Genomic DNA, 21,188 nt, shown 5'->3' with positions numbered 1-21,188 from the left:
CCTTTTACCTGGACTGAGGAGCATCAAAAGGCTTTTGACCACATAAAAAAAGCCTTGCTGTCTGCCCCCGCCTTGGCTCTCCCAGACCTCGCCAAACCATTTACTCTATACGTAGATGAAAGAGCCGGTGTAGCCCGAGGAGTGCTTACTCAGACCCTAGGACCATGGCGACGGCCAGTAGCTTATCTATCAAAAAAACTGGATCCAGTGGCCAGTGGGTGGCCAACCTGCCTAAAAGCGGTTGCTGCAGTGGCACTCCTCCTCAAAGACGCTGATAAGTTAACCTTGGGGCAAAATGTGACTGTGATTGCTTCCCACAGCCTCGAAAGTATTGTGCGGCAGCCCCCCAATCGGTGGATGACCAATGCCAGAATGACTCATTACCAGAGTTTGCTGCTAAACGAAAGGATATCTTTCGCGCCCCCTGCTGTCCTGAACCCAGCTACCCTACTACCAGTCGAGTCAGAATCCACCCCAGTACACCAATGCTCAGAAATCCTTGCTGAAGAAGCTGGGACTCGACGGGACCTGAAGGACCAGCCATTGCCCGGAGTGCCTGCCTGGTATACAGACGGTAGCAGCTTCATTGTGGAAGGTAAGCGGAGAGCAGGGGCCGCCATCGTAGATGGCAAACGGACGGTATGGGCAAGCAGCCTGCCAGAAGGGACATCAGCCCAGAAGGCCGAGCTAATCGCCTTGACGCAGGCATTACGCCTAGCCGAAGGAAAAAACATCAACATCTACACGGACAGCAGGTCGCCATTATCCACTGCCCGGGCCACCAGAGAGGAAATAACCCTGTGGCGGCCGGGAACCGGAGGGCCGACGAGGCTGCAAAACAAGCCGCCCTGTCGGTCAGGGTGCTAGCAGAAACTATAAAGCTTCAAGAGCCAATCGAGCCTGCTCAAGCTAGGACCAAGCCAAGAGAGCTCACTCCTGACCAGGGAAAAGAATTCATTTAGCGGTTACATCAGCTAACACACTTAGGACCAGAAAAGCTCCTTCAACTAACGAGCCGCACCAGCCTCTCCATCCCGAATCTCCGGTCCACCGTTCAAGAAGTCGCCAATCGGTGTCCGGCTTGTGCCATGACTAATGCGACTACCACCTACCGAGAGACCGGAAAAAGACAACGGGGAGATCGACCCGGCGTATACTGGGAAGTAGACTTTACAGAGGTAAAGCCTGGCCGGTATGGGAACAGGTATCTGCTAGTATTTGTAGATACTTTCTCTGGATGGGTAGAAGCTTTCCCTACCAAAACTGAAACGGCCCTGACTGTATGTAAAAAGATACTAGAAGAAATCCTGCCCCGTTTCGGGATCCCTAAGGTGATCGGGTCAGATAATGGCCCAGCCTTTGTTGCTCAGGTAAGCCAGGGACTGGCCACACAACTGGGAATAAATTGGAAATTACATTGTGCGTATAGGCCCCAGAGCTCAGGTCAAGTAGAGAGAATGAATAGAACCATCAAAGAGACCTTAACTAAATTGGCCTTAGAGACCGGTGGAAAAGACTGGGTGGCCCTCCTTCCCTTAGCGCTGTTCAGAGCCAGGAATACCCCTGGCCAGCTTGGTCTGACCCCTTATGAAATCCTCCACGGGGGACCCCCCCCCATACTTGAGTTGGGAGGAACACTGGGTCCCGATGATAACTTTCTTCCTGTCTTATTTACTCACTTAAAGGCTTTAGAAGTTGTAAAAACCCAGATCTGGGACCAGATCAAGGAGGTATACGAGCCAGGTGCCGTGGCCATCCCTCATCCGTTCCAGGTCGGAGACCAAGTGCTGGTCAGACGCCATCGACCCAGCAACCTTGAGCCTCGGTGGAAAGGCCCGTATCTGGTATTGCTGACCACCCCGACCGCAGTAAAAGTTGATGGCATTGCAGCCTGGGTACATGCTTCTCACCTCAAGCCTGCGCCACCCTCCGTACCAGATGAATCCTGGGAGCTGGAGAGGACTGATAATCCTCTTAAGTTGCGCATTCGGCGGCGGCGGAGCAAGCCTACCAAGTAATAACCCTAACCAGCCCAACACCCTCACCTGGCAGGTACTGTCCCAAACTGGAAAGGTTGTCTGGTTCAAGACAGAAGTCCACCCCCTTTGGACTTGGTGGCCCTCCCTTACCCCTGATATATGTGCCCTGGCGGCGGGTCTCGAGGCTTGGGATATTCCAGAAATTGATGCACCGGCCTCTAAAAGAGTCAGGCCTCCTGACTCAAACTATGAAAATGCTTATAACCAGATCAAATAACTCCCCTTGGTTGACCACCCTACTGTCAACCATCGCCGGGCCCCTATTACTCCTCCTTCTGTTGTTCACCCTTGGGCCCTACGTCATCAATAGACTAGTCCAATTCATCAATGATAGGGTAAGTGCAGTTAAGATTCTGGTCCTTAGGCAAAAATACCAAACCTTAAATGGCGAAGATAACTTTTAATTCCGCTCTAAGATTAGAGCGATCCACAAGAGAAATGGGGGAATGAAGGAAGTGCTTTTTACAAGGGTATAGGGAAAATACAGCCAAAAAGTCAAGTTAAGAAACAAGGGGAACAGAGTCAAACAGGATATCTGTGGTTATGCACCTGGGCCCCGGCCCGAGGCAAAGGGCGGATAGTTCCCAGAAATAGACAAGTCAGTTAAAGTTTCAAGAGTGCCCCTCAGCTGTTTCAAGGACTCCCACTTGACCGAAGTTCACCCCTGGCTTGATTTAAACTAACCAATTACCTTGCTTCTCGCTTCTGTACCCGCGCTTTTTGCTATAAAAAGGACCCAGGAGCTCTACTCGGCGCGCCAGTCTTTCGAAAGACTGAGTCGCCCGGGTACCTGTGTGTTCAATAAACCTCTTGTTTTTGCATCCGAAGCCGTGGTCTCGCTGTTCCTTGGGAGGGTCTCCCTGAACTGACTGACTACCCACTGCGGGAGTCTTTCACATGCTTCTCCAGACCAAATGAGGTCACACCCAGCAACCTGCGGGATATTTAGCTGTGGATTTCACTGAGCACCCTTATTCTTGTAAATACTTCATGTTTTACAAAACACTTTCTCACACATTATCTCAGGTGGTTCTCACAACAGCAAGCCTAAGCCTGGTACTATTGATCTTATTTTATAAGTGAAGAATCTGAAAATGAGTCGACAAGCTCACACAGTGAGTGGCATAGCTGGGAGGCAAATCTACGTCTGCTGACTCCAGTGCTCTCCACCATAATGATTGTCCAGGCACAGAAAACGTACAGGATCTTTCCTTGATTAATATTTGTATATTAGAGGGCCGGCCCGTGGCTCACTTGGGAGAGCGTGGTGCTGACAACACCAAGCCAAGGGTTAAGATCCCCTTACCAGTAAAAAAAAAAAAAAATTGTATATTAGTGCAAGAAAAGGCAAGCAGATAATTTTGGATGGAGCAGAAGACCTGGAATAGAGAATAATATAAAACCAGAGTAGGGAAGCATGTAAAGGAGGAAGTGAATGAGCAGTCTTGATTTAGTTAGAGGGTATTTTATCTGTTATGATTAGGCTTACCAAATGCTACTATAGAACTCTGAAAAGGAAAATGCCATGATGAAAACTGTGTTTAAGGGCCGACCCAGTGGCGCACTCGGGAGAGTGCAGCGCTGGGAGCGCAGCGACGCTCCCACCCCAGGTTCGGATCCTATATAGGGATGGCCGGTGCGCTCCCTGGCTCAGCGCGGTGCGGCCGGTCACAAAAAGACAAACAAACAAACAAACAAACAACAAAAAAAACTGTGTTTAAGGGAAATTATTTGAATAATTCAGCATAAGAGGAAATAGAAAAACGGTGTATTAGAAACAAGAGACTGGGGCCATATATCAAAATATAATGAGATTAGAAATATCAAGCACAGGAAGATTCTCAAGATGCTGGGAAGAACCATTTGGATTGTGAATAAAGAATGAGTAAAAAGATACACACCAAGGTGTTATATTAAGTACACCAGACTGATAGAGATGCCAGTAGCTAGTGGAATGTTGAGAGGGCAGATAAAGAGGTACCAGCCAATTACTGATATGTAAAGATTATTGACTTGATTCAAACTCTCTTATAACGAGTTGGTGTTATGAATCTGGAGAAAAGTGAGAAATAAGTACTAGACCTTTATTTCTGAATGTCATTTATTTAATTAGGAAATCATTACAGAATAGAGAGTTAAGAAAGACTAGAAAATAGATAACAGAGAGTTTCCCACGCCTAAGAAGCGCTGGAGAGTTCCACCCAGAAGCAGCCAGAGAGGAATCTCCAGCCAGGCAGGAGGGATTGAGCAGAGAGTGAAGCTTTCAGCAAGCAGATCATCACCCCAAAGTAGGAAGGTAAAATAGGAACCATTCATATACCAACAAGATCTGCAAGTCTGCAAATACAGTCTTATGAACCAGGGTAAACTCTGATATCACAACAGAGATTGTAAATGAATAGACATCCTCTTTGCTTTTGCTAACTTCTTATTGAGTGGAGACAATTCTAGGCTTAGAAGTACTCACTAGAGCTATGAAGAGGTCATTAGAGAAAGGCAGGGTGTTGGAATTAACTCATTCTAAAGGGGATTATAAAAGGGATCAAAGCCAAATACCAAGTTTAAGAGACAGCCCACAATTATAAAACAGGAGAAATTTTAGTGAAGGAGAGACAGGAAGAGGAAGGTAGAAGGAAAAGAGAAAATAATAGTATTTCTGATCTCAGACTAAGGCAGAGTGAAACGATATGTGCTGTTAGATGTAGCTAAAAGATCCAAGAGGATAGAGCCCACCAAAACGAGTGTTTCAGTTATCTGGTAATCAGGAAATCACGGGTGATGAACAAGGATAATTTCAGTGAAGATGAAAAGCTGGATGCCAAGTTTCTGAGGGAGAAGAGGTGGTCACTAAGGCCATTGGGAAGGCCGCAGAGAAAGAGTGACCCTGCAAGATAGCAGCGTAGTGGACTGATAACTGGTAGAGAAGAAAGACTGAATTGAACTAAAGAAACAGTAGTATGTCATAGCATCATGTTAGGTACAAGAAAGATGTTTTAAGAAGAAACAAAAGAGAGTAAGAGAGGGTAGGGAAGATAGCACGAGCAAGGTGGTCCCCACAAAGATAACAGAAAAAACCCAGAAGGGTGATAAACCATCCACTAGCTGCCCGGATATGGTAAAGGCAAGACGGAGGGCAAGCAGAGATAAACTCAAGTGCAGCCTTAACAGAGGACTGGGAATTGCTAATCCAGTCCTACATTGGTAACGGTGGTCAAAGTATAGGTAACTGTGGAGATGGGGGGGCAGGGAAAAGGGATCAGGTGAAGGGTCTGCACAATGAAAGTGCAAGAAGTTGTCACATGTTAGGGGCAGACGAGGTCATTTAGAGTGGCGCATTGGTTTTGAAGTTAAAACAGATCTGAATTTGAAATTTGGTCCTGTCATCCTCTAGTTGTGTGACATTGGAGAAGTTACTTAACTTTTTGGAGCTCCAGTTTTCACTTCTATAAGTAACTATCTCATAGTGTTATTCCAATAATTACATGAGGTAATGCTGTAAAAGTTAAGTGCCTGACATTAAGTAAGTACTTACTAAATAGCCAATATTATTAATATGAAGCCCATAAGGAATGGAAACGGGTGTGGGGGTACATGGCTGGATTACCAGTTGGCACCAAGGCACCATTGTGCTGAAGGAATGGAGTGAGGAAAGCAAGAATGTAGAAACCTCAGAACTCAACATTCAGGCAGAAGAGGGCTGCGGAGATCGACTTTGATACTTCTAGAAGATACCATAAATAGTGCTATCAAAAAGGACAACTGCACCCTTAGAGAGCAGCTGGATACTGTTCCAATTTTAATACCATGTCTACTATAAAATTAATACATATGATCTATATAAAAATTAGAAAATCCAGAAAATATAAAGAATGAACTAAAAAAAACTTATGTAAAGCCATATGTGGGAAATAACCACTGTTAAAATTGTGGTGTCATTTCTTAGTTTTGTTTACTATATACATGTGTGCGTGGCAGTGACAAATAGAATCCTACTTTTTTTCACTTAACGTTATATCATAGTTCTTCTCTATACCTCATCAGAGAGATATAGTATACTTTATAAATAATATCCCTGACTACTAAACATTTCAATTTTCCCTTATATAAATTTTGGAGTGATATTGATCTTTGCATCGTGTAAAACAGTTGCATAGTATTCTATTGTATTGCTAAGCCTTAATTTACTTAGCCATTTAATCCTCTCATATTTAATATTTTGATTTTTTTCTCTTTGATCTTTGTTAATGAAACTATGTTGTAATAAACGTCTTTGTATGTATTTGTGTGTGTGTTTCAATGGGATAAATTCCTTAAAATAAAAAACGAAAAACACTTGATACGCACACCTGAATTGACCTCTAAAAAGTTTGTACCAATTTTTATCCCCATCAGCAGAGCCCAACAGTGCCCATTTCAACACTTCTGCATCAATAATGAACAATGATCATTTTCTTTATTGCCAATTGCTAACCAAACCAATAGGTTTTGCTTTATTCTTTGTTAATTTGATTATTCACGAGTTTGTACACTTATTGTTCATTTGTTTTTCATAAAATACTTTTTAAGCCCTTTTTAAGGCAAAATATGACAAAGACAGAAGACTTTTTTTTTTTTTTTTTCTTTTTCTTTTTCGTGGCTGGCCAGTATGGGGTAAAGCCAATTTTTAAATACCATTACTGGAACCTCAGAAATAATGCTTTCTGCAAAAGAGGGCTCTGTTTTGTTTCCTTTCAAGCTTATAGCTGGGTAGTAGAAGCATTTGGCTACAACTCCCAGTCACTCTCTATTATTTAAATGGTAAGATGGAAAACCCAGTGGATATCTGAGACTCTGTCAGTAACAGAGCCTTTGTTATCTTCTCCTGAGTCATATGTCCTACCAGTCTGCATCACAGTTCATCCAAAGGCTAGGATGAATAGACTGTATACTATATATTTTTCTACCATGTGTGATTAAGCCTCACTGGTTTCTTTAAGTTTGAAAGATGGCATTGCACATTAGAAGTTCTGACTGGAATTAATTTTCAAACAAATTCTTTTTTCCTGGCTAATGGTGGTATGAGTAGGGAACTGTAGCAACCGTAGCAATCTTTTTCTGATGGTTAAGACCATGAAGATGGCTATAATAAAAACCTACTTGATGGACCAAATTTCTCGGTTTCTGAAGTCTATCTACATTGTCAGCAATGGATTGGTCCTGCTACGGACAACCGTCTCAAACAGGCCAATCCCAATCCTTGGTAAATGGAAAATTCTCTCATTACATGGGCTGGACCTGTAGGCTAATAAAAGTTATGGAAGTTTTGGCAGCTAGGTTTCCTGCCCTATGGCTTGAGAAACAGAGGAAATTGGTCAGCAAGTAGAGCAAAGGTAGCAGACGAGAAATGGTGCAAAATATTTCTTTGGTTCATTACAATGCTGCAGGCTCTACTTCCAGTCCATTCCTGGCATGCATTCCTGTATTTCTCTCCATGCTTAGTACTAGTGTTGACTAGGGTTCATTTCTACTGCTTGCAGACAGGAGAATTCTAAATAATACAATCACCCATATCCCCCTTTTTACCACCCTACATGAAAATAAAAAAAACCGCCAACTACTTCAAACAGGTGAGGAAAGGTTATATTTTCTCTTCTACTGCCCTTATCCCATCTGCTCTCTTTTCTTTAGCAGAGCAAAATACTTGCAAAACATGTATTATTACAGTATTCTTGTAAATGTAATCAATTTAACTATAAATCTGATCAATTTAATTAGTAGATGTAATCAGTTTAATTGCAGGAAGATGTTATTGTGTGATTGCCTTGGCTGTTGCTCCTACTCAAAAGAATTCTAAATCTTCTAAAGGGCATTCCAGTCTATTTTTTGTAACAAGGCACAGTCTTATGAAGTAAAGTAGGCATATTTTGAGACGTAAAAATTTGAAAGATTTTCCTATTAAATGTATTTTCTCATTTGTAGTGATGAAAACATTCTGGAATTGGTGGTGATAACTGCACAACCTTGAAGATATACTAAAAAACCACTGCATTATACACATTACAATGACGAATTTTACGTTATGTGAATTAAACCTCAATAAAAATTAATAGAAGGAAAAACAAAAACCAAACAACAAAAAACCTGGCCACAATGAGTAATACATGTTTAAATTACATGTAATAAAACTAAATTTGTTAGTGATATAATACAGAAAAGGGAAAGATCTCTCCCCAACTGGCATGCCAAAATGTCTCTAATTCTATGGAAATTGGTCCTTTAGTTAAGGCGTTGCCACTCCTAGAAACAACTGTTAATCAGCAAATACATTTTTGTAAGATTATATCATAAAATAGTATTGGCCATTCACTCCTTTGGTTAACTTGTTTGGTAAGCAGCAGTCACCTATCAAAACCTAAAGGGGAGAAAATGTGATGGAAAAGTGTGTTCTCTTCCACGTGGAGAGATGACAGGTGACGGGACAGTGGTGAGAAGGTGGGCAATGGTTAAAGAATGAGATATGTCATGCTGCGTCCTGAGCAACTGGAGGGTGGCATGAGTGTCTGGGGTCTATGACAGGATGGTAGGGGGTTGGATTCTAGAACAGAAAGAAGAAAAGAAGAGAAAAAGAGGAGCGTCCTCAGGGGGTAGGAAAGTGCTCAAGCCACATTTTACCTCCTTTATAACTGCCCCCGTAATGGATCCAGCATGTTGTTCTTCCTAGAATCCTGCACTTTCAATGGAAACGGATGTCAAAGACAGTTCTTAGAACGAAGCTAAGTGATTTGGTCCCTACAACAAAATAGACCCTTTATCTCTCTGACAACGCACTTGTTCTTTGCATGTTATCTGTTTTGTTCTGTTTTTCGCAGTGGGCGGGTACAGGGCAATCGCCCTGGACCTTGGTGTTACTAACGTCATGCTCTAACCAGCTGAGCTGACCAGCCAGCCGTGTTAACTGCTGATCACACAGCTCACACGTCTCTTTGTTCTCCAAGTGGACATGAAGAACTTTTTGAATTCTTGCCATATTACATAATGACAGGATGGGGTTTCCTAATGCGGTGTGATGGGTAAGTCTTAGTTACACTAAGCAAGCAGCCAAGCTCTCAAGTTTTCACTAAGTCAGCCCCTAGTTTGGACAAATAATTTTGTAAGAAAACAAAATGAAAATGAATGTTTTAGAAAGTATGTTTACTAATCTTTAAAAAATAATTGAAACGGTATCAATGTTCCATCCAAAATTAAAGTAAATATGTTCTTACAGGCAGAGGATTAAGCAATGACTTTGTAATTAAGCAATGACTTTGTAAACTGTACATAGTTTAGATAACATAGTGTTTCCTCACCAACTTGTTTTGGGTAAATTTGTCCTGGCTTTTATCTTTGCGCGTGTAAATAACTGCCTATGAGCAATGGTAGGTGAGCGAAATTAGCTACTGCTTGAGGTAAGACCAATTATATTACTGAATGCAATCGTTATGGTTGGGTATTAAGACAGTTGTTCTAATAATAATAGCTCAAATTTACTGAGTTCTTAATGTGTATCACGATTAGTTCTAAGAACATGTGCTAAATTATTTACCACATTCTGCTACTTTTATTTCTTCAAAAGCCTGTTCTTTCCCTTTTTTCTGAGCCTTTTGTGAGGCTGTTCCCTCAGCCTAGAACATTCTTTTTCCCTCCTATTTTCTCCCCCGCCAGCCTCTATCCCTTGACTGACCGGCCTCACTCATATTTCAGTTTCAGTTTAGATGTCACTTCCCACTGGAAGACTCCCTTCCATACTTCTGTATCTCTTCCATACTTCAGTATGACGGTATTTGTCATACTGAATCGTTATCTCCTGTTTATTTCTTTGCACCTCCACCAGACTGTGAGTTCTGGAAGTAGAGTGATCACACTCTTGCTTACTGATTCTTCTCTTGTTATGAGCTGACTTATGTCTTCCCAAAATTCGTATGTTGAAGTCCTAACCCTCAGTGTCTCAGAATGTAACCACATTTGGTGACAATGAAACAGAGTAAGGCTAGGCCTGTGAACCAAACTGACTCCATTTTCCCTGCAGAGTACACTTTGTTACTTTTCCACTCCTCAGTCATGAGACCTCCAGGGCCAATGATTACCCCCTGGGCTGCCCTGACAAAATAGACTGAGGTAAGAGAAGAAACAGACATTATTTACTGAGTTGCAAAACCCCTCCCCAAGGCTTGTTTTACCATAATTGTAAGTTACAGATTAACCTTAAAACCTCTTTAGGAATTCCCACCTGTGCACAAAGCATCCAGGTGACTGCTACAATGACCCTCCTGGGGTGACAGTGATGAACACCACTGCCATCTTGGACCTACTGAGGATGCGCCCATGATGCAACCAGAAAGAACAGAATGGACCACCTCTAGTGACGCTGACCTGTACCCCTTAACTCCTTTCCCTATAAAAGACCCTGAATAGCTCCCCTCAGGGGGCTAGCTTTACTGTTGCTACCCCCATTAGGCATAAGTCTATCTCCTCTTTTAATAAAGCATGGCTTGCTTTACTGCTGGGTACATTGTTCATTTCTATGACTTTAAAATCCGAGAGCCTAATTTAATCATTGGTGAAAACTGGAAAGCTTTAGGCACCAGAGAAGACTCCAGCTGCAAGAGGCAAGTAGCTACTGGGACTATTTTGCTCCCATGTCTCTGCTGCTGGTAGATCTCTCCTGGAGTCTCTGGCCTAAATTCTGACAAAGGCAATGCTTTATTCTCTTTACCTTCCTCTGATTTTCTGAGTCCTCTTCTGCTGTTTGGTTGGATTGTAACCACTACTATGCAGGTGCACCCTGGAGGGCTCCTGGCTATGCTTTGTTTCTCTGATTTAAATCTAGTCGGTACTTTGTTTCTTTATGCCAACAACAGTGAGGAGAACTGCTCTTATCAATTACTGTCAGTGGAATAGGTTGGCCCCGCTGATTGGGACTAGGATAAACTGGACCCCACTGCTCCTCTTTTCTCTTTGTTTGTTTGCTTGGTTAGAAATCTAGTTGAATACCGGTAATCTGAATAAACCTTCCAATCCTTGCACCAACTTTTGGACTTTCAGATCATTTGTTTAATGCTAGAGGGCAAGCCGAGTCTGGTCTGTAGGTAACAATAAGGTTTTGAAAGAGGTAGTTAAGTTAAAAGGAGTTCTTTAGGGTGGGCCCTAACCTAGTATGACTGGTGTCCTTATAAGAAGCGATAATCTGGACACAGACATCTCTGCTCACAGAGGAAAGTCCACATGAAGACAGGAGAAGAAGACAGCCATCTGCAAGCCAAGAAGAGGACTAAGAAGAAATCAACCATGCCATCACCTTAATCTCAGACTTCTAGCCTCTAGAACTGTAGGAAAATAAATTTCTGTGGTTTAAGCCACCCAGTCCATGGTACTTTATCATGGCAGCCCTAGCTAACTAATATACTAATACACTAAAATATGTCTAGCATGATGCCTTACAAACAACAGGAGCTCAAAAATATTTGTTTCATGAAAATAAATTATCTCATGTTATTCCAGTCCTGTGAGGAAATGTCCCAATGGATTGGAGCAACAGTAACTAGCTAAGCCTTCCTTCCCAGACCAAAGATACTGCACAAATATGAGATTAAACCAAAATCTAAATGTAAACACAGTGTTTCAAATACTTGCAAATCATTTCCCTTTCCTTCCCCTTTTCGAAATAGATGGCAGGAAATCTTAAAAGTTGTTTCATAAACAGCTGAAGCAACAGAGAACATTTACGATACCTATATGCCAAACAATTTTGCTTCTGATTGATTTCATCGCTATTAAGGGGTAAGTGCATGAAAGAAGTCATCAGAATTATTAAGGATTTTTGTAGCCAGGCATCAGATACCCCCAAGTATGGCAGACTGATTAGCTCAGCTGATTAGACCATGTGCTGATAACACCACGGTCTGGAGTTTGATCTCTGTACCAGCCAGCAAAAAAGAAAAAGAAAGAAAGAAAGGAAGGAAGATACCCCCAAGTCTGTCAGCACCCAAGTTTAGTATTAAAATAGCAGAGGAGGAGAAAATATTCTAATAATCAGATTCTCTTAGAAAATAATTTTCATTCCTTCCTTAACCTTCTCTTGATAGGCTGAGACAACCTGAGGTAGAGAGCCAAATGAAATGATTCCTCTGCCTTTGTTATGCTTGTATATTGGCATGCAGAGGTCATTTAATCTCTTTCCCTAAAGCAAAAAATGAAACTGCCTAAAATTTGAAGACTCATTTAAAGATAATAACTGCTGAAAAATTAGAAGAGTGAGCTGAAACTCAGAATCTGCAATGAAATGGTTTTATATTGCTTCCCATTTAGTTTAAATCATCTAAGATTTATCCATCATCTAAGGTTTCTATAAAGGCCATATTAAAGAAAATGGTTCAAAAAAGTGAATGTGCAAAATCAATTTCTAGACAACACAGTAACCTTATTCAAGTTTCCCAATCTTGCAATTTTAAAACAATTTCAGGAAAGAGAAAACATTCTCTCCCCTCAGAAACATCCACCTTCCTTGTTGCGTGTGTGGTGAAAACCACAGACTTTGGTGTCTTGAGTTTACACATTGGCATAGTTGTGCGACTTTGGTGAAGTTATATATCTTATCTAAGCCTTGGTTTTCTTTTCTTTAAAATGAGCATCATATCGCTTACCTCATAGGGTTATGAGGTTTAACCAAATAATCTTTATAAAGCAGCAACATAATATCTAAAATAGAAGCGGGTATTCAGTAAACATTAATCTCCTTTCCCTGCTCTTATTTTTTTTAATTTTTTTTTTTTTTTTTTTTTTTTTGTGTGTGTGGATGCCTGGTTGGGGGATCTGAACCCTTGACCTTGCTGTTATCAACATCCCTACCCTTATTCCTGAGAAAAAGAAAAAATAAAGACACCTAGAATGTCTCTTCTCAAACACACAGTTAAAGAATTTTGGCCATGCTGTCTGGCTTCGTGCTCCTACCCCATGCACACAGGAGAGTATCCAGATAGATAGTAACAGCTTAACGTAGTACTAAATCTGGCCTTCGTGATGATAATAATGATGATGATGACAGTTGAGGCACATTAGTTGAGGCCTCGCATTTTTAAATTCTGTCTTTGGATATTTAGGTATATCAACCTCTTAGCACAACGCCAAACACATACTGAGTGCTCTTCAAATAACTCACTTCACTTCTCTAGTATTAGCTAAAAATCCTCTTCAGACATGTCACCAAAAGGAAACATGAGCATCCATCTTCAAGCGCCCCACGAGAAACACTAAGTGTCTGTCCCATTTGCTGAGACAAGATGATACCTCTAAGAGCCGCCGCCTGCATGCTGCTGACGGGGGACAGCACTGCTCCGTGGGCTGGGTGGGAACCGCACCTCTAACACCAGTGTGGCTTGTGGGAACGACACCCGAACAGTCTCAATATCAGGAGTCGAGTCTGTGAAAGCTTCTAGACAGCTTGCAGTCCCCAAAAGCATCGGGATGGGCAGCCCATCCCCCGAAATCCCATCGTTTGCTCCTAGGGAGCAGCCACCAGAGTGGAGTAGGGGCTGTGGGGTGGAGCAGAAGAGGAGGAGCAAGGGACAGTGAGAAGCAGAACATTTCAAACCAAGAATGATTTCTCCCAGGGAGAATTCTAAGTTTGTTTGCAAGAAATATTTTGCTAAGCTGCTTGAGGAAAAGGGTAGGGCATCAAGAGTCAGCTCAGGCAGTAAATATGAGATATATGATGTGCATGAAACCAGGAGAAACACTTCTTTGGGTTTTGAAGAGGAGGGAAAAGTGGAGGAGAGGGAAAGGGCTGGGCTGGTAGGATGGCAGAAGACCCTACACTCTTCCCCTGTCCTCAGAAAGTTTTACAGAATCCACGAACACCTGGTGTAAATGGGTTTCTTGCAGAAATCAGCGAAGGGAAAAGGGCCAGGAGACACCAGCTGACCTCCGGGTTCCTTCTGAAAGCCTGGTGGCCTTTGCCGACCCTCTCTTCCCGACCTGTGCAGCGGTGGGTGGTGGCCTTGTAGTCTCTCTGACCAGCACCCAGCTTCTCCACCTCTGTGCCTCTATGTTCCACAGCTATGTTATTGACCAAAGAGCAGGCCCTCAAATTCTAGGCATCTGATTGTCCAATGGCATAAAAACAAAGCTGTGAGACAGGTGTGGGAATTATTTCATTTTGGAGAGAAATTAATTGAAGCATCATTATATGATTTTCCAAAACAACACTCTGAATTTAGCATTGGTGCCATCTGAACTTCTGCCAAGGAAAATCATCTAATCAGAATGATTGAGCAAAGTGCTTTTCGCCTGCTATGATGATGCTGAACTTAATCAAAAAGCATTTATTAAGCACTTAATTACACGTAGTGCTGTGCTGGGTGCCACTGAGAGCGTCGTGTGCACCCGGCCCCTCCTCTCCAGCAGTTTACAACATGGAGCGGTGGCAGGGGAGACAGGAAGGAAGCTAAAACATCACGAGTTCCTGCTGTGTGCCAATCCAATGTAGGGTAAGAGATTTAATCCCTACTGTCACCTGAGATAAAGATCATTTTTCCCCCATTTTACAGATAAGGAAAGTTAAGGCTCGGAGGGGTAAGTTACAGAGCTGGAATTCAAGCTGCATTTTCTGACTCCAGGGCTATTTATTTCCTCGACATCACACTGCCTCTAGGAGGACAGGCTGACACAGGACAATGTGCTCAGAATAAAAGGACTCCTTAAAGCAATAAAACAACTTCCAGGCATTTAGAGATATGTATATCATATAGTTTGGGACCAAAGTATGTCCTGTAGACATTCTGAAAAGGACTTTTTTACTCAGACCCTAAAATTTGAGATGAAACACTTTATTTTGCTTATTTTCTCAGGCTTCAGGTATTCTGTAAAGTAGTCCCCTCCTCCCCCCCAGGCTATTTATGAAATTCCGAGACTGTCATTGGGGTTTAACGCTTACAGTCTGGACAGCAAATCCTCCACAGACCCAGGGGGATTACAGGAGTGAAGCCGCAAGGCTGTGAACCACGACACAGCTGCTCAAACTAGAAACCGCTGCACTTGGTGGCTTGGTACTGTGCCAGGAGGATCCCGTGGCCAGTGCAGCCATGTGCTCACTGCCTGGCATCAGTCTTCCACTCACTACCAGCAGGCAATGCTTGAGGATGTGTTTGGGGCCCCCTGGGCCCTGCCTCAAGCATTCTACCCCATTCATTTTCCTGTGTCCCAACCAGCTCTTTTGGTGTGTCACACAGATCTTGATCTAAGTAGTGAAGAGCCCCTCGGGCCTCTCCTCGCTGTTCTGCTGCACCTCTTCTTCCCGTATCTTTCTTTCTAACCCATCCTTCTTGCTCTTATTTATCCTACTTTCTACCTGCCACTGGTATCTTATTTTTACACCTTTCCCTTCATTTCTCACTGAGTGAATCCAATTCAACCAGCATGTGTTGTGTGTTCAGTGCTGGGCCGTGTGTGATGGACTCTACCGTGTACGGTACAGGGCCTCTAGCTTAGCTGGGGGATGAAGTACGCCATGAAATTCTTAGTATTTACATGAAACAATTATTGGTGGAGAGACACGAAAATGTTGTGAACTAGGCTCTAAATAGATGAGAAAAGCTTTTGTCTTCTTTCTGACCTTCTAAACTCTCAATCTCTGGTTTAAGCTTTGCTAATTTCTCCTTCATTACAGGATAAGGGTCAGTTAAAAATGTGTCAAGTATGAGAAAAAGCACTTTTAAGAAATTCGGAGTTGTTACTTTCGAGGGCCTGCCGAAAGGCTGCTGTCTGGTAAAGAAGGGCAAGCTGGCGTGCTGCAGCTGCTTGTGAGCATGGGGACAGGTGTCACTTCCCACAAACAAGTTCAGGCACTGGCCCCAAGTCACATCCTGCTCAGTGCTGATGAAACCTTTACTCTCCAACTCCCCTTTGTCTGGGATCCCTGAGGACTCTTCCCCACATTCTTGTTTATGTTTATTTTCTTTATTTCTTCACTTTTTAAAATTTCTTCAGTTAAAATTTTCCACATTTGATTCAATATGTATAATTCAAAACTCAATCATGTGTCAATCATGTGAACTATGCGATGGGTTTTTAAGTCATTTTTTCCCCCTATTTTGTTTCCTTTGGCTACATTCCAATGACTTATAGAGAGAGAACTTAACTTTTAAATATCAGAGTATATACTATTTATATTGTTGGGTATTTATGTCTCAAAGAATTTTCTAATTTTTCAAAGCATGATTCTTTTTCAAACTATTTTTAATTATAAATAATGTACCTGTTCTAGAAAAATACCTCCACATATGCACCGAGTACTTTTAAAAGTGTGCATAAAAAGTGTGCATAAAGGAGTAGAAGAATGTTCATGTATAGCACTATTTGAAATATCAGGTAACTTAAAGCAAACTAAATATTCATTATTTGAGGACTGATTAAACTATGGTGTTCATAATTAGAATACTATTCAGCAGTTTAAAAAAATGGGATAAAAAAGTAATACAAAAATTTAGAAATGGGATAGATCTATATACGTTAGCAAAAAACAGCTCCACAATATAGCAAAAACTAGTTATGGTATTATAATTTTATTCATTAAAAAGTATGCATAATAGAAAAGCCAAATATTTTAATATGCAAATATATGCTATAACAATATACCGAAAAAAGTCTAGAGGAATACACATACTAAACTGCATACTGTTTAATCATAAATTATCTGTATCATTAAAAATTAAAAAATTGTAACACCAAGGTCGAGAGTTTGAATCCTCTTACTGGGCAGATGCAAAAAAATAAAATAATTAAAAATTTAAAAACTAATGGTAAAATTTCAGAATGCAGAAAAATTTAAACCTTAAAGAAAACATTCTTCTACATTCCCAGTCCTACTCAGTAGAGGTAACCATTAATGGTTTTTGTACATTCTTGCAGAAAAATTTCTTTTTTAAAAATATTATTTATAATAAGCTATTATTATTACAGTGTGATTTTTCTTTATGCGCTTTATCCAGCCTATCCCTCCAAAAGCCCCCCTGCCTCACCCTCATCTTGCAGAAAATTTTCATGAATATATTAAAGCAAATATATGAATAGCTTTTTCTCCACAAATGGAAATATATATGTAGATATAAAATTGCAAATTGAGGTTTTTGTTACCTTAGTTATATTTCTGTTCCTATGATTTTTAATGGCAAGTTTCACTGGTGCAATGTTTTATTTGACTAGTCTCCTATTCACGGATATTTAGATTGATACTGCTTTTAATAAAGAGGAAATTTCGGAAACAACTTTGCAACAAAAATCCATAAGCATATATCTTTCTCACTTGTTCTGGTATAACTGCAGGAAAATTTCTAGTCAAAGGACAAATGTTCACAACTTGGATAAATGTTGATTTGATCAGTTTGACAGATCGGCGAAATTGTCCTCAAAATATTGCATAATTTACACTATCTCTGAGAGTGTGTGAGTGTTTCCCACACTCTCACCAATACTTCTAATCGTTATAAATCTGGTAAGAAAAATAGTGTCTTTTGTTGTTTTAATTTGCACTTTAAAAATTGAGTAAAGTTGAACATATTTTTCCTATGCTGCTTCCATTTCTCTTTCTGTGAACTACTAATTCATATCATATGCGCATTTTTCTTGCAGGCTTTTTCTTTGCTTAACGTTGAAGTGCTTCTTTTGCTTTTTTGGCAGCTGGCCTATACTGGGATCCAAACCCATGACCTTGGCTTTATAAGGCTGTGCGGTAACCAAACAGCTTAACAGGCCAGCCCTGAAGTGCCTTTTTTGTAATAAGGGAATCAGCTTTTTATCATATGAGTTAGGGTTAAAATTATGAGATGATTCACAGTCACACAGTAAGCAGTTTAATGTGTATATTCCAGACTTTTTAAAAACTATATTTTTATGGGCCGACCCTGTGGCTCACTCGGGAGAGTGCAGCTCTGGGACGGTGCGCTCAGTGGCTGAGCATGGTGCGGATGACACCAAGCCAAGGGTTGCGATCCCCGTTCCGGTCACCAAAAAAAAAAAAAAAAAGCCTATATTTTTATTGTGGTAAAATATTGACAATATATCATTTGCCATGTTAATTACATGATGTGTAGTTCTTCATCACTCCAAACAGCAACTCTTTACCCATTAAACAATAACTCCCCACTGTTCATTTTCCAGAACTTTTTCATTATCCCAAACAGACAGTATGTAACCATTAAACAATAGCTCCCTAATCTCTCCTGCCCTCAATCCCTGGTAACCTCTAATGTACCTTCTGTCTCTATAAATTTGCCTCTTCTAGGAGCCTTATATAATTAGAATTATAAAATCGTTGGCCCTCTTTGTATCTGGCTTATTTCCCTTAGCATAACGTTTTCAAGGTTCATCATGTAGCAGCATGTATCAGAACTTCATTTTTATGGCTGAATAATATCCAGTTGTGTGTATATCCAGTGTGTGTGTTTATTCATCTGTTGATAGACACTTGGGTTGTTTCTACCTTTTGGCCATTGGGATAATGTTGCAATGAGCATTGGCGTATACATATCTGTTGGAGTCCTTGCTTTCAATTCATTGGGGGATATACCCAAAACTGGAATTCATGGGTCCTATGGTAATTCCATAGGAGGAGCTGCCAAACTGTTCTTAGCTGCTTCATTTTCTATTCCCACCAGCAATGTATGGGGGTTACACATCCTCACCAATACTTTTTATTTTCTATTTTTCTGATTATAGCCATTTTAGTAGTTGTGACGTGGTATCTTGACTGGCTAGGCTAAGGCCTGGAATCCTCACAGCACCAATAGGCTAGCTCTTAATCCTGTTCGTGAAAAGCTACTTGACCAGAACTATGCCAGTTGTGGTGCTCTTTTACCTGCCAGTAATCCTGCACCAACTGGGCCGATTGTTGATCTAAGGCTGGGTCTGGAGCCCACAGACCCCTCAAGCCCTTTCACAGATTGGGTCACAAACCCTTCACATTCCAAGGTGGGTCGCCAGACCCCTCACATGCCAGGCTGGGTCACCAGACCCCTTCATGCAGGCCTATGAGCTAGGTAACCGGCCAAAAGTTCCTTGGAAGCCATAGGTTTGGAAAAGCATGGCCATGCTGATGGTGGCAGCCCCAGGCAGTAAACACCAGCCAAAGTGGTGGCACTGGGCAGGCGCAATAACTCCACCCCGCCCCCCCCCCCCCACACAATGTTTACTGAACCACGCCCAACTGGCCCTGAGGCGAGGGGAGCCTGATTAAATTATTCTATTTTCCCAGCATATCTCATTGCAGTTTTTGATTTGCATTGCTGTAATGATGTTGAATTTCTTTTTATATGCTTATTGGGCATTTGTATGTCTTCTTTGGAGAATATACTATTCAAAACTGCTAAAAACTGTTCTAGTCCTTTGCCTAACTTTTAATTGGGTTTTTGTTGTTCTCGTTGTTGTTGTTTTTTGTCTTTTTGTTGTTGAGCTGTAGTAGTTATTTATACATTCTGGATGCTAAACCCTCATCATATATACGATTTACAATTTTTTTCCTCATTCTGTGGGTTTCCTATTTACTTTCTTGATACCATCCTTTGATACACAAAAGTTTTAAATTTTAATTTAGTACAATTTACTTACTTTTTTATTTTGTTGCCTGTGCTTTTAGTATCGTATTTAAGAAATTATTGACACATCTCAGGTTATGCAGATTTGCCCCTGTGTTTCCTATAAACATTCTATAGTTTCAGCTCTTAAATTTAGATGTTTAATCCATTTTGAGTTCATTTTTGTTTATGGTGTAAGGTAAGGGTCAAGCTTTATTCTTTTACATGGCATATCCAGATTTCCCAGCACCATTTCTTAAAGAGGCTATTTTTTCCCCATTGAATAATCTTAGCATCTTTGTTGGAAATCAATCGGCCGTAGATGAGGTTTATTTCCAGGATCTATTCCGTTTTCTTTGTATCTATCCTTTTGCCAGTGCTGTACTGCTTTGCTTACTGTAGCTTTGTAGCAAGTCTTGAAATCAAAAAGTGTGTCTCCAATTTTGGGGTTGATTTTGTATTCTGAAATTTTCTGAATTCATTTATTAGCTCTAACTTTTTTTGGAGGGTTGATTCTTCATGTTTTCTAGATATAGCATCTTGTCTTCCGTGAATAGAGATAGTTTTACTTCTTTCTTTTCTATTTGAATGCCTTTTATTTCTTTGTCTTCTAATTGCTCTGGCTCTGTACTCTCATAGCAAATATTTGCATATTAAAATATTTGGGTTTTGCATTATATCTGTATTTAATTTTCATTAATAAGTTATAGCATATCTATTTTGCAACCTGCTTTTTTGACATACTATATTACAAAGCTTTTTATTTTGCCAATGTACATAAATCTACTTCATTTTTTAAAATGGTTGAATAGTCTTCTAAGTATGATACCATAATTTATTTAGTTATTACCCATATAATGGATATTCAGGTTGTTTTTAGTTATTTGTCATTTGTCATTTATATTTTAATATTATGTTGTCTTTTTTTTCCATGCAGAAATTTCAGACTTTTTATGTAGACAAATTTACTAAACTTTTTTTTCTTTGTTGCTTCTGTATTTGGGGTCACGAATGGAAATTTTTCTTTATCCTAAAACTACATTAAAATATTTTTTCTAGAACTTTTGATTTATTTTTTTATGTTTAAATCTTTGAAACTTTAGGAAATAATTTTGGTTTAAGGAGTGTGGGAGTGATCCAGCTTAATTTTCTTCCAAATTTTCTTCTTTCTAGCTGGTTTTCCCAACATCATTCATTAAATTATCCATCAACTGGGGATCACTTATAAAAGAAATATAAAGTTCAAGTTGGAAAGGAACTAGGACCCTTTCACTCTAGAAGGGTTATGCAGATAAAGAGGGTGAGTTTCCTGAAAGAAGATGAAGCCTCCTTATCACTCAGAACTGAATCAGAGCCAGGTTAGAAAGCTACTGCTCGCTCAGTGTGGAAGACTATGGCTTCTAATTAGGGTTCTTTCACACCCTCCAATCCAAGTATCCCCTCTTTCTACTTTTGTTTGAGAGATCCAACTCAGTTGCCACCTCATCCATAGTGAAGTCTTTACTCGTTCTCCAAAAGTTTCTGTTTTTCTCCTTCTCAGCCTCAGCTATACATCAAAACATTCGGGAAT

This window comes from Cynocephalus volans, chromosome 9, assembly GCF_027409185.1.
Source record: "Cynocephalus volans isolate mCynVol1 chromosome 9, mCynVol1.pri, whole genome shotgun sequence".
In the NCBI taxonomy this organism is placed as follows: domain Eukaryota; kingdom Metazoa; phylum Chordata; class Mammalia; order Dermoptera; family Cynocephalidae; genus Cynocephalus; species Cynocephalus volans.
This window is presented reverse-complemented; position numbering follows the sequence as displayed.